Genomic DNA, 13,179 nt, shown 5'->3' on the forward strand with positions numbered 1-13,179 from the left:
TTAGGAAGGAATCCACATGCTGACCAGTAACGACACATTACTTGCCCCTCCACGTGATCTAGAATCGTCAACATTGCCAGAGATGGCTGTGAAGTACACTCACTACAGTGGCTCTCATGCTGTTAAGCTAAAATCAGTAAAGGCTCTAAGTACAGAAAAAAATGTGTAGGAACTGGGGTATGGGAGCCACCCCATTCTCTACATCCACTGTACACTGAATCTATTCATTGCTAGGGGGCTTATGAACAACCCACTTCAATGAAGCAGATTTCTACAGTGGCTTTAAATCCTACAGTTCTCTGCAGATAGCAAACAAGGACAACATCTATTCATACTTATACTGTTTATCTGCAACCAAAGCTTGCTGAAATTTTACAAGATTTCTTTGTTGCGTACGACAGATGCCTCACATAAATCCATGCCACAATAGAAACATGCATGCCTTTTCATAGAAAGACATTGAAATAGTTAAGGTTTCCCCCCCCCCCAATCCTTCAGTCTCATCTTATTTTCCATTTGCCCGACCATCTCAATATCAGCATGGTGCACAACACAGCAAGGATGGTTGTCCCAAAGCCAAGCTACACAAGATGGACAGTTGTGCTCTTCTTCAGCCCAAACATTCAAAAAATAAAGAAGAGTTGGTTTTATACCCCGCTGTTCTCTACCTTTAAGGAGTCTCAAAACGGCTTACAATCACCTTCCCTTCCCCTCCCTACAACAGACACCTTGTGAGGTAGGTAGAGCTGAAAGATTTCTGAGAGAACTGTGACTAGCCCAAGGTCACACAGCAGGCTTAATGTGGAGGAGTGGGGAAACAAACTTGGTTCTCCAGAGTCCGTCGCTCTTAACCATTATGCCACGCTGGCTCTAAACTACAAAGGAGCTGAGGGAGGCTAAAACTGGAAACAGAGGACAAGCAGGACAGCTTCACTCTTTCTCTTTTTCTGCTGTTAGTGCACTCAGTCATTTCCCATCCCCGGCTGCTTTTCAGTCCACTATTCATTGTAGGAGAATTGGGAACTCTCTTTCCCCCCAGATGGAAAAAAGCAGCTTGGGGAAGGGAAGGAGTTTCAGCAGAAATGACAGGACTAGGCTGCTAGCCCTCTGCTCTGATTTCAGCTTCCTATAGCTACTTTTTATTTATTTTTTAAAAAATCAGGACAAAGAACATAAAACTTGACATGGAAGCAGGCGGATTAGCAGTTATCCAGGACACACCACCAGAACTCCTTGCTTTATAGAAAACAGTGTTGTTTAATTTACAGTGCACAGATAAAAGACAAACCGTCACGTACACTTTCTCCACCAAACTTCCCAACGCAGAGTTACAGTTACACAGGCTTATATACAGAACTCCACCTGAAACCAATAAGGCCACCTGCAGACCTGGCCACAGTATTACATCATCCTTACTGCTTCAAACCGGTTAGTTGCAGTTCACCCTAGAACCTGCAAGGCTATTGCTGCCTCTTGCATCATCCTAGATGCCTCTGATCCGACAGCTACCTGTCAGCTGTCTCTGTCAGATTATTATGAGCAACTTGTTACTCTGACAAAACTTCCCTTCACATGTAGCTTGGCCCCTAGCTACATCTCAAGATTCCCCAAGTTATAGTATTCCATAGCCATTAATTATGGGCAAATGTTTTCAAACATTCTAGTATTAGGCAGGACCACTTAAGGTGTTTTGTCACCCCAAGCAAGTTAGTCGAGTTGCCTCTTCCTATGCAGTCACTAGCTGCATAGTCCTTGCAGTGATCTGTATCACCCATCTCTCCCGCTCCCAAATACCTCATGGTCCCCACCTCCTGGCCAAAACACCCAGGTGTCCCCGCACACAACCAATTGCTCATTCTCATCTCCCTAGATAACCCCTTCCTCCCAGTGTTCATCCGTTGCCTCCTTCTCTGCTACTGATGATGGGGAGCAAGCTAGGGTTGCCAACCGCCAGGTAGTAGCTGGAGATTCTATAGCAATGCTGATTCTATGACCTTAGGCAGATGATGAGAGAGAGGGCATCTTGGCCAACTTCTGGTCACTGGGGGTGTGGGAGGGGAGGTAGTTGTGAATTTCCTGCATTGTGCAGGGGGTTGGACTAGATGACCCTGGGTACTAGATGTCCCCTGGACTAGATGTCCAACCCCCTGCATTGTGCAGGGGGTTGGACTAGATGACGCTTACAACTCTATGATTACATTATTCTATCTCCTGCTATTACAACTGATCTCCAGGCAATAGTGATCAGTTCCCCTGGAGAAAATGGCTGTTTTGGCAACTGGACTCTATGGCATTGAAGTCCCTTCCTTCCCCAAACCCTGCTCTCCTCAGGCTCCGCCCCAAAAATCTCCAGGTATTTTCCAGCCCGGAGATGGCAACCCTAGAGCAAGCTGAGCCCCCAGTGCTGCAGTAAGCTTTTCAAGGACTCAGTTCTAACTAAGCTGGGGCAGCGATGACACACACATCAGTCCTCCTGGGCTCCAAGAATGCCACAGGGAGGAAGGGTTTCCTCTTGGTGGTGGTGGTGGTGATGCATCTTCTGGAGTGCCCTAACCCAGCCAAGAGTTGGGGGAGTCGAGGAGAAAAGGGTTTCCTTTGAGGTTTTGTTGTTTAAAAAATATTAGCCAGACAATCTTAGTCTCTTAGCCAGCCTCAGCATGGGAAGGCAAGAGGTGCTGAGAGGGAGATTTAGGACACCTTCTGCCTTCTGTGGTGAGATGAGTGACCTTTAGAGGAAGACTATTCTCAGTGGTATCATCTCAGTTATGGAACTTCCTTCCAGCACCAATTCCTCTAGCATCTACTCTGTCCAGTTTTAGAAATCAGCCAGGTCATTTTTATTTAGACAGGTCTTTAGTGATGCTTGACTTTGTTTTCTGTTGCTCACTGACCAACCATTTTTGTTCTGCTGTTGCTACGTTGGTTTATTAGGTATTACTCTTCCTTCTACTGTATTTTTCATATCTTTGTAAGCTGCTTTGAGAATTCTTTGTTTCTGTAGAAAGGATCCATATTTTAAACAAACCTATTCGCATAAAACACGTACACACACATACCTATGTGTGAACCGTGAGGCCAAATCTGGATCTTATTGTCCTCTAAACCTATGAGAGGCTTACTGTCAGCAACTCTGTCACCAGTTCAGTCACGTTCAGATTTTGTGTGTGTTGTTATTATATTACAGAGCACAGGCAATCTCATGTGATATATTTGGTGTCTGACAATTTCTAGCAGTTTCCCCATTACTAATTCCCAGTTATAAGTAGGTGGGATCCACATGTGCTTAAGCATATCCAGGTCTGGGCTGAAAAGGATGGTAGAAACTGACATTTTCTCGTCTTTCCTTTGTTAGCATCTGTGTTCATGAAAACAAGGATAGTGACAGCCAGAACCCAGAAGGGCAGCATATCTGCAGGCAGCTGTTCTCTCATTCGGCTACAGCCAAGTACTAGGCTTTCATGAGTTTGCAGAAAACAGCTGGCATTGGGACAGAAATACGTAGGACAAAAGTATATTTAGGAGCATACTACACCTGCTCTGCTTAGACCTCACCTAGAGTACTGTGTTCAGTTTGGGGCACCACAATTTAAGAAAGATGTAGACAAGCTGGAACGTGTCCAGAGGAGGGCAACAAAGATGGCGAGGGGTCTGGAGACCAAGTCCTATGAGGAAAGGTTGAAGGAGCTGGGGATGTTTAGCCTGAAGAGGAGAAGACTGAGAGGGGATATGATAACCAAGTTCAAGTATTTGAGGGGCTGTCATATAGAGGATGGTGCTGAGTTGTTTTCTGTTGCCCAAGAAGGCCGGAACAGAACTAACGGGTTGAAATTAAATCAAAAGAGTTTCCATCTAGACATTAGGAAGAATTTTCTAACAGAGCGGTTCCTCAGGAGGTGGTAAGCTCTCCTTCCATGGAGGTTTTTAAGAAGAGGTTAGATGGCCATCTGTCAGCAATGCTGATTCTGTGACCTTAGGCAGATGAATTTCCTGCATTGTGCAGGGGCTTGGACTTGATGACCCTGATGGTCCCTTCCAACTCTATGATTCTACACCACCACCATTACAACTACTTTTTTTAAAGGAAGGTGCTCTTGCTAACACTATATACCCACACTCAGCTTAAGTGGCTTTCCTGTATACTTGGGCTTGCTGCATAATTTCCACAGTCCTATCACAATTCATGCTTTTTACACTACCTTTGTGAATCCCTAAACCATTTGCCTATAATTTATCATAAAAGCAGCTGTCCAAGACAGAACATCTGTGTACTTTTCCAGTAAGAAGGCTATGGCTACAGAGGTGCTCTGTGTCTGGTGACCTATTTTCTACCAAAATTCTAATCAGAAGGAGCAGCAACAATAGGAAATACCACTTCTTTCCACCTTACACCAGAACAAAGAGAGATTTCCATAACTTCGCCTGCATGCTGCTTATGCAGAAAGATGCAAGTGCTGAGCATGGCTGATTTTCTGATTTCCAGAAAATGTGGCACTGGCAGTGTGATAATACCTCATTTGGAAAACTATAATAAACTAAATTTCTCTGGGAAGATTGGTACAAAATGAAAAATCATCTAACGGATGGTAGCATGTTGCCCATAGGATCTACACTGCAAGAGCCAGACACAAGGAAGAAGTACATACATTTTCTGGAAATCAGAAAAAATATTTAGAAAGAATCATGCAAGCTCAGCACTTCAAAAATGAGAACAGCTTCATGTCTCCTGATTTTACTCAATCAGGAGGTGATATCAAGTGCCCCGTCAATCATTTTTAAGCAGGCCTTCTCTAAAGCTGATTTGATTGAAGAGAAGCTTTTCTGCTTGATTCTCTGTGCTTTGGAGCAGACCACAAGGGTGCGCAAATATATTACTTGTGTTGTATATTTTCATAATGATTTTTCAAGGTTGGTTTTATAAATGCTACTGAGACACATTTAATCAAACTTGATGTCTTCCCAGGCTTATATTACAAGTGCTGGAGAACATACAACTTATGATCACAGGAGATTCTTGTTTAGCTGGAGGAAAAGCTAATGAATGGTCCCAGCCATAACTTCTCAACAGGTCTTCAGACTATGTCTCTGGGGACCATCCAAATAAACATCTTTCCTGAACCTCTCATCAAAGATTTTCTAACTACAGATGCTAAAATCTTCAGTTTAGTCCACTAATGTGCCTTAAGTCTCCTTTACAGGACTTGAGGCAACATTCTTGTCTCTCTGTTTCCCAAATAAAATAGTACTATATGTCTGATCAATGAAGAATTCGAGGGTGAGCACATCCCAGGATGGGCTTAACAAGACACTTGTCTTTTATTCTTGGATTGTCGATTATATTGATGCTTTTGTACTAATGCACGACATAGCTAAATCTGTGGATACTTATATTCAGAGACTGGAGCCACGAACAGACAAGACCCATCTTTCTATGAACCTAAAAAACGCCCCAGGTATGCAGAAAAATTTGAAATTAAAAAAATACATTGGGGGTGGGGGTGGTTAAAAACAAAATAATAATAGAAGGTGCACCTGTACCTTTAAGAAACAAATGCCCTCGGTACCTTTTGCTAGGCAACCACAACAGTACTTCTAGCCGCCTTCAAGCCTTGGTTCCTGTCAGTAAAAGGACAGGGTTGTTCTGGCCTTGAAGTGAGGCCTCATCAGGGCCAGGCCTGGTAGCAACCAACAGGCAACTTCCCTTGCATGATTCACCTAGGACTGGCTGCAGGCTACTGTTCAACTCCAGCCACCCCATGAAAGCCAGTGGCATAGTGGTTGGAGTTTCAGACTAGGATCTGGATGATCCAGGTTTGAATCACCATTCTGCCATGGAAGCTCACTGGGTAATCTGAGGCTGGGTGACCTACATCAGTGTGATGTAGTGGTGTGGAGCAGTGGAGTCTAATCTGGTGAACTGGATTTGTTTCCCCACTCCTACACATGAAGCCTTCTGGGTGACCTTGGGCTAGTCACAGTTCTCTTTGAACTCTCTCAGCCCCAGCTATCTCACAAGGTGTCTGCTGTGAGGAGAGGAAGGGAAGGTGATTGTAACCACTTTGAGATTCCTGAAAGGTAGAGAAAAGTGAGGTATAAAAACCAACTCTTCTTCTCGTCTTCTTTTGCCTCCTTGTCTTTCTGGTCAATGGCTTCTTATGAAATTTATTGACCAGAGACTCCCAAGTCCACCAAAACCCAATGCCCTGCTTCCAAGTGATGCAGTGGATAGTAACTGAAACTGAAGGCAGGGGGTAGAGTTTTGGTTGAGCTGGGGAGCTGATCTTTTCCTGGCTGTTAGACTTGGCCTAATGAGACAGAGAAAGAGTAAAGGAACTTAATATGGAGGTATTGTTGAAGGTAAGGGACACTGATTGGATCTATGATCTGATCCGGGGAAGGGGTATGTAAAAAACAAGTGATCCATGACGATCCATGTAGACTTGACTTTTTTTTCTTTTTTACCTTTTGAAAAAAAATATTTGATTTTTTTACAAACAAACATACACACAACCTTCTCAATCATCCATATACAATGCGAACAGACTTTCGGAGAGTTCATTTTGAATTAGTACTCGTGTCAAACTGAACATTTATTTAATCATTAGTCTACTTAAATCCAGTATCCATATTTCCTCTACTTTCTAAGCTGACTATAAAAGCTACAATTAATATTTAATACTTAATATAGTTCTATTTTTTGCAATCTATGCTTCACTTTTATTCTTCATCAGCTGCTCTAAACTTGATTACATAAATACAATTTTTCAGCTACTTTGATATTAGTGTTCATATATTTATTACCACATATCTACCCTTCTTTACTAGTATTACTAAGTTCTAATTTCTACTTCATATATTCAAAATAGAGTGCCCATTTCTTCTGAAATTCTTTGATCATTCTGCCCTGCACCGTTGGATAATTTGTCAAGAATACTTTATCTGAAAGTGGTAACAGAACAAACCCAATGACTTGCTTAGTCCTGTCCCCTAAGGTATGGGTGAGAAGCTCCCAACAAACATGAAGCCTTTGCTCCAAAGTAGACTTTAGGAAGCCTTCTGCAATATTTCAGGGTTGGGGGAGACTTAGAATCATAGAGTTGGAAGGGGCCATACAGGCCATCTAGTCCAACTACCTGCTCAATGCAGGATCATCCAGAGCATCTTACCGAGGAGCTTTAGGTAACGGGTATACTGACAGATGAAAGTGTACAAGCCTGGTAGAGAGATCTGAGCGGCTGACATTGGAGGCTCCGTTGGATGCATCCTCAAGGCAGTAGTGGATCCCTCAGTTTAATGACAACAAAAAGTCAAACCCAAGTTCCTCAAGTGTAACTAGCCTAAGGAGTTGAAGGCCAAACACAGATTTTATATTATAAGTAAACCTCTGGTCCAGAATTAACAGAGAATCAAGTTTCTGGGTCTGTTCCCAAAATTATTTAGAGCCAGCACACAGTTATATAGCACATAGAAGGCCTCCCCTGAATTTCACTTTTAAATATATGATAACCAAGATATATTCTTATTCCAGATCAGTTTAGTACTGCTACAATACGCCCTCACAGGCTCCAATGTTACTGGACCACCACTGTACATTTGAGTACACTGTATCACAATCATTTCATGCAGATTTCTTAACCCAAGGGTTGCTTAAAACAGTCATGCAGAGGGGCTGCAGCATAGTGCAGCCACAAATTACCACTCTCACATGATTCTTTAAATGCTCTTTGAAAAAAAATCACAAAAAAGTTTTACTCTACCCTGAACTGCTAAGTTTGAAAAAAAGGTCCTATGTGAATATGGTAAGGACTAGGGCTGTCAAAAAAATAATAATTCGGTACAGTTCGGATTCGGCCGAATTTGGCCCTTCTGGGTTTGGTACGTGCCGAAGTCCGAACTCCCCCACTTCGGATCCGTTCAATTCGGCGGGAATTCAAAGTTCGGAAAAAAATTCGGCCAAATAAAGCCATTAAAAACACAATCGCGCCTTTCCGCGGCTCTGGGGGGGTATTTTTGGGGTTAGAGGTCCCAAACTTTTGGCAGAGCTTCAAAGGACGTTTATTGAAAGACTCCCCAAGTTTTGTAAAGATTGGGTCAGGGGGGGCTGAGATATGGGCCCTGAAAGGGGTCCCCCCCACCCTTAATGTGCATCTCTCAGCAGAGCTTGCCGCCCACGCACAAAGCTCCCAGCCCCGACAACAGTTTGCAAAACAACACAACCTTGTAAAACAACACCTTTGCAACACACAACTGAAACCTCCCCCCTCAAACCAGGGAACGAGAGACTTGAGGGGGAACACACACCCCAGGCAGAACCGACGAAAGCCCCCTTTGGCTTCCCCCCCACCCACAGAAACTGCTCCCTCCCCACACACACACAGACTCTGCTTTCCCCCCCACACACACACATACACAGGAGAAAAATTATAGATTAAAGCCCCCAAAGGGGTCTTACTGTGGCTGTCTTCTGTTCCATCAAGAGGGGCTGAAGAGAGGAATTGTAATCCAAGATGATTCCAATTAGGCACGGAACGTTTTGCTCTGGAGAAGATGCACAGGATCTGATCCATTCATCCCAATAGGGAAAAGGGGAAAGAGGAAAGCCCATATCTCTGGACCCCCTGACCCAATGTTCACAAAACTTGGGGGGTATCTTAAGAACACTGGTCTGAAACTCCGCTCAAAGTTTGGGATCTGCACCCCCAAAAATGCGCCCCCTGCAGCCATGGAAAGAGAAAAGGGGGGGAGGCGATATTTCTGCCCCCACTGAACCCATCTTTACAAAACTTGGGTAGTATCTTAAGAATAATTCACTGAAGCTATGCTAAAAGTTTGGGGGCTATATCCCCAAAAAAGCGCCCCCTGCAGCCACATAAATGGAAAAAGGGGGGAGGGAAAAGGGGGAGAGCCCATATCTCGAGACCCCCTGACCCAATGTTTACAAAACTTGGGGGGTATCTTAAGAACACTGGTCTGAAACTCCGCTCAAAGTTTGGGATCTGTACCCCCAAAAATGCGCCCCCTGCAGCCATGGAAAGAAAAAGGGGGGAGCCCATATCTCGGGACCCCCTGACCCAATGTTCACAAAACTTGGGGGGTATCTTAAGAACACTGGTCTGAAACTCTGCTCAAAGTTTGGGATCTGCACCCCAAAAAATGCGCCCCCTGCAGCCATGGAAAGAGAAAAGGGGGGGAGGCAATATTTCTGCCCCCACTGAACCCATCTTTACAAAACTTGGGTAGTATCTTAAGAATAATTCACTGAAGCTATGCTAAAAGTTTGGGGGCTATATCCCCAAAAAAGCGCCCCCTGCAGCCACATAAATGGAAAAAGGGGGGAGGGAAAAGGGGGAGAGCCCATATCTCGGGACCCCCTGACCCAATGTTTACAAAACTTGGAGGGTACCTTAAGAAGCTTCATCTGAAGCTCCAGTGAAAGTTTTGTGTCTGTACCCCAAAAAATACGCCCCCTGCAGCCACAGAAAGGAACGAATGTGCACAAGCACCCCCCCACACACACACACGAGGATTTCACTCGCTCTCTCTCTCTCCCTGGCCGGGCCGCACATCAGCTGATTCCTCCAGTACTCAATCCTGACTGATTGGCCAGAAGAAGACCCAGCTTGCCCACCGATTGGCCGGGGGAGGAGAATGCTGCTTACTGACGGTTATGCTGCTTACTGACGGCCGAATTGGCCGAATTTATTTGCGAACTCCCGAACTCGCTGAATTCGGCCCCCCCGGTTGCCCGTCAGTTTTGAGTTTGGTTCCTCCCGAACTAAAAACCACCGAATCAGGGGAAATTCGGCTGATTTTCAGTTCGGGCTGAACCGAATTGACAGCCCTAGTAAGGACAAATCTGTAGTCCTGATAATATCAGCAAGTTCCCCAACCTCTGGCTGAATCTGTTAGCGGAAAAACTAAAAGTACTGGGACTCCCAATCTCTACTCCCTCTGACAACCTGGTTCCATCTCATTTAGCGGCAATCTTGAAGAGATTGAAGGAGTTAGATTGGGCCAGTATGGTTGGGAGGGCCAGACGTACTTGCTCTGGTCTGGTCTTGGGACTCCCCCCACCAGAGAAGCTTCCAGAGTTCCACTCTACCGTTTCAATATTCTCACATCGCCGGGCTCTCCTTTTAGCTCGTTTAAATGCCTTTCCATCCATGGTCATGTTGGGCAGATATACCGGGATACCTTTTCCGGACCGTCTCTGCCCATGTAACAAGGGCAAAATTGAAACGTTGGACCATTTGATGCTCCGCTGTCCTCGCTGGTCTCAAGATAGAGATGCTCTTATTGCTCCAATCCTCACCAGCTTGAACCTCCCTCTACATGCCTGGGTGTTGCCTTTTTTGCTTGGCGACTCAACTAATGGTGCAGCCACATCAAATGTTGCCCGCTTTTTGGCCAGAGTGGCTGCTCTTAAGAAGAAAGAACTCTCAACGCCTACCTCTGGCAACTTTTAATCAGTTCGCTCCGCCCCCAGTTTATTTTAGTTAGGAATTTTATTTATTGGGCTGACGCCTAATTTTTAGCATTGTTAACTTAAGATTGTATTGTATTGTACTATGTATTATACTTCCCATCCTCCCTCATCTTCCCCTCCCTTCCTTTCTTCCTCCCTTGGTCCAAGACTGCGGTCATAGACCTAAGAAATTATTATTATAATAATATCAGCAAGTTCCTGAACTAAAAGAATGAACCCGTTTAACTTTAGTTACCTTAATTGTTTTGATGGTAGGCTGCTGAGAGCAGGGACTGTCATTTCACATTTAAGTGCAGCACCTAGGGAAAGGGACCTTGATTCCAATTGGCACTTCCAGGCACTAATTAATAAGTCATTATTGGCAGTGGAGAGAAAGGAGAACTCCATTTTCACTGATATGTTGACAAGAAGAATACTTATCATGGAATTCGTAAGTGTAAGTAGACAACTCAGAGAGTAATGAAAGCAAAGTGTCAGTACAAGGCTGGCAGTCTTAGCTTTCAAACACTTCTGCTTAGCGGGCAAATAAAGTGTTGAATTTTTGTCTTTCCATTTGCTTTTCCATCTCTGAGAATTGCTTAACACACGTTACAGACGCAGATGAGATGCTAAGAGGAAGAAGATAACGAAAATCTCCAATACATCAAGCCTTTCTTTGACACGAGTGCTAAATATTTCTGCTTATTCTTGAGGCTTTACCAGTGGTAACCCCTGACAGGAATAGTCACATGACAAAACTCCCTAGTAATCATTGGTGATGGAGGAAAGTGCTGTCGCAGCCAACCTATGGCAGCCCTGTAGTTTTTTCAAGGCAGAGGTGGTTTGACATTGCCTGCCTGTGCATAGAAACCCTGGACTTCTTTGGTGGTCTCCCATTCAAGTACTAACCAGCCCCAACCCTACTTAGCTTATGAGACCACCTTCCTTGGTAGTCTGCTATCCAAGTACTAACCAGGGCTGACCTTCTTTAGCTTCTGAGATCTGACGAGATCAGGCTAACCTGGAACATCCAGGTCAGGGCCTAGTAATCATTAGCAACATTGAACTACAACAGGAATCCAGAATTTGTTCTGGCATAAGCTTTTGTGTCCGAGCTCATTTCAGATGTATAGAGCATACACCCATTGAGCTAATGCATTTATAACAACAATAGAAAGGCAGGTAGGGAAGGTGAGGAGAAATATTTTAAACCAGCCTCTATTTGCAACCTACTACTACTGAATTTATTAATTCTAATTCAGCATTTGCATTAGATTCTCCTTTTATGTTAATCCCACTTTGCTTAACAACAGTCAGAACTGGCCCTTAGTATAAATGCATCAGACAAATGGATGTATATTTCATGCTTCCAATGAACTGAGGTCAGACATCAGAAAGCATATGCTGAAAAAAGTTCTCTTATCATGCAATCCTAAACAGAGTCACAGCCTGCTAAATCCATTGACTTCAACAGAGTTCAAAGGGTGTAACTCTGTTTACGATTGCACCGTTATGAGCTCATGGTGCCACTGGACTCCTGTTTTATTTGCTGCTACAGACCCTCCATCATGCCTGAATCCAGCTCAGCTGTGAGCGAGTCCCCACTTCCAAGGAACATTTGTATTGATTTCTTATTCCTGTGAGCCAGTTGTGGTTGAAAATCAGGATTAAAATACAGAGGAGAGCAGCACAGGCTCGCCTGGAGAGAGTGAATGCACTGTAAGAACACACATTATTTTTGCTCAAAGATCCTTTAAGCTCCTATGTCCAACCTCAACCAGTGTGTCTGATCATTACTCAGAAAAAATTTACCACTGTGCATAAGGTAGAATTGCAGCTTCCCAGATATGTTGTACACACAATCAAAACTAGAAAATTAAACATTTTCAGTATACATATCTTGTCCATGTACATGGGTCCTCAGTCTTCTCGGCAGTCTTGCTATAACAGGCTCAATGCTTTGTGTCAGCTCTTGGGAACTAATGCTGACATCCCAGATACGGTCCACCTTCTCTTGCCATCCACCTTCTTTCTCCCATTCTGTCGTCAGACTCTTTCTCCTTTGAATCAAAACCACTCCTGGGTTGTTTGGATTTAATTTCTGCTATTAAATTTGTCCTGCAGGTGCTTTGCTGCACTTCAAACAAATCTCTAAAGGCTTGGGCAATACTTGCTTGTTAAAACCCGCTCACACAGCTCTAATGAAAATAAAATGCCTTTCAGTGGTTTACAAGGGCAGGATGTGCTTTCAAAAGGCCCATAAAAAAGCATCCTTCCACGTTGCTCCATGCTCCTCCATTATGGCCACAAGAAGACATGCAGTGTCGGGGAGGTGGGGGAAGGTGGCCCAGTGTTTCAGCACTGGACACTGAAACTCATCTTAATGCAGGAGAGCAGCACTTAAACAGCCACACGCTCAGATTGACCAAAGGAAAACAGAACTTGATTTTATCCTGCTCTGAAGAACCTATCAAGTTTTTATCCCACCCTTCCTTCAAGGAGCAGAGTTGTCAGGAATGGCCTGGCAACCAGCAGGAAGGGAAGGGGTGGCAGTCGGCAACATGCATCAGTTCCAGGAAAAGCCCAGAAGTGACATCATGCCTGTCTAGGAATTGCCAGAAACTCTAAGGTAAAACCATGTCCAGTAGTGCATTAGTAGGGTTGCCAGGTCCCTCTTTGCAACTGGCAGGAAATTTTTGGGGAGGAGCCTGAGGACG

This window comes from Euleptes europaea, chromosome 6 (assembly GCF_029931775.1).
Source record: "Euleptes europaea isolate rEulEur1 chromosome 6, rEulEur1.hap1, whole genome shotgun sequence".
Lineage (NCBI taxonomy): Eukaryota > Metazoa > Chordata > Lepidosauria > Squamata > Sphaerodactylidae > Euleptes > Euleptes europaea.